The sequence below is a fragment of the Limulus polyphemus genome, unplaced genomic scaffold (genome assembly GCF_000517525.1).
Source record: "Limulus polyphemus unplaced genomic scaffold, Limulus_polyphemus-2.1.2 Scaffold1284, whole genome shotgun sequence".
Lineage (NCBI taxonomy): Eukaryota > Metazoa > Arthropoda > Merostomata > Xiphosura > Limulidae > Limulus > Limulus polyphemus.
The window spans coordinates 202,110-204,249 of record NW_013666894.1 but is presented as its reverse complement, the minus strand read 5'-3'; positions in this window follow the sequence as shown (position 1 = coordinate 204,249).

The following is a 2,140-nucleotide window of genomic DNA, read 5'->3' as shown; positions in this document are numbered from 1 at the left end:
TTCAAAATATATAGAATCAAGCTTGTTCCTTTTACCAGCTTTTAAATCTCTCTTCATTTACTTTATTACGACCATTGTTCGGTGAACTGGGCTTAGAATGTTATTTCGGCAAATAATTCAAAGACCCCCCCTCTCCTAACTAAAGAACAACTCTACATCATTGCTACCTCAATCCAGCATCCATAAATTAATAAAAGTTCAAAGATTAAGTGTAGTACTTACCTTTTTCAGAAATTACAGTTTCGTGATCTCGAAAGTTTTATAAAGAATATAGATGTTTCTTGTTTGTATGAATAACATCTCATAACACTCTAATAACAGGTTTTAAAAGCACTATAGTTTTAATGATTTCAATAGACTACAATTGTTTTTGTTTTGTTTTGCGTAGAAATTGAACAATTTGAATGCACAGTATTTAAATTCTTGGGGAGAAATTACAGTTACTACAGTTTCGCACAGATATACAAATAAATATTAAAGAACATGAAAGAATGTAAGAAATTAAAGTATATATGGAATCTGAATTTTACAAAATAGTTTTTTTTTTAGATCTATTCATTTCAGCTAGATCTTTCTAAGATTCTAGTAAAAGGTTGTTGATAAACTTAATTTCTAGCTAGTTTAGAGATACAAACAACATTCCTATGTTATTGAAGGTGTTTCAAATAAGTTTTTATTTTCTTTTAAGTTTATAATATTATAGTCTAATTATATGACTGGCAATGGTTCCATGCTGGGAAAAACAAAGTGTAATAATAAAGATGAAAAACATTTACTTTCAATAGCTTCGAATTATTCGGTAAACACTTATTTCATTATCAGCGAAAGAAAGACGTAAAATTATAATTATATTTATTAATTAACGATATGGTAAGATCAATAACTTATTTGCTTAAGATATTCAGTAAAGAGGTAAATAGAAATAAGTAAAGTTCATGTAATATGTAATGAAAGTAACAAAATTAAACTTTGCATGAAGACATGAAGTTATGAGTATTTTCTAAGCTATATATTTTGTAATGCTGTTATTTGTTTGTTAGCTACATAGAGCTGTTATATGCTAGCTAGAGGGAGTTGCTGGTATTTGATGTAACGATAACGTTAAGTTCAGCAAGGGAAGATATGCCTAGATCTTATAGAAAACTATTAATGTGACGTAAAGTTTTCAAGTACAGGGCGGCCCAGAATTATGTTTAATAAATGAACTTCTTTGTACGAAGTTACGCGATAGCTAACACGCTGACTCATTATGTTTTTTTAACGCTATATCTAGTCTCTTAAGGATATTCAAGAATTAGAAGAGCATAAAATAAAGAAGATTTCAAGTTTAACTATATTATGTTCACCAAGGTTCATTGCGGACGACGTGTTTCGCTCAATCTAGAACTCACCAAGCCGGCTGAAACACAACAAGCACAGCAGTAGTTGGAACACTATTTATATAAGCAATTTGCATAGCTGTGTGCGATACTTCTTCAGTGGAGCACCACTATCGTTACCACTACAGCAAGAAAAATACGGCAGCATTACTGTTGTCGCTACATATTTATAAATATAGCGGCATTATCGCTACCGCTACTCTTGAAACTGACATTTTTCATGATAATTTGTTTTTGTTGATGAATAATGTGAGATTGAAAAACACAGACTTATTGGTAAATGGTAGTACTTTATTGCTGCAATAACATAACATAGACTTCTCAGAACAGCCTATTCATATTTGTGGATGAGGAGAGGAAAGCAGCTAACAACCTTGAATACATTCAATGATAGTATTTAAAGAACATAACTTCAAAAAAATGATGACAGTAATTATAATAAATGAGCTAATAAACTAACAAGAAATAATAAATATCTAATATTGGAAGATATTACGCCCTTTATTATTTGTTCAATTTATTATTTCATTTCAGTAGTATCAGCTTCTGAAAATTGTTATCCGTCAATCCAGCTCTTTTTGGCTTCAAAATGTCTTTCCTTGTTGAGAAAATGCGCTCTGCAGCTGCACTCGATGGCAGGTAAAAATCTTTGGAATTCGCCACAGTTGTCATCCATTAGCACAGCTACTGTCCTATCACCAAAGATAGAAGTTGTTAGATTAAACTGTCTCATATCAACTAAAATAGACTTGCCATTGATC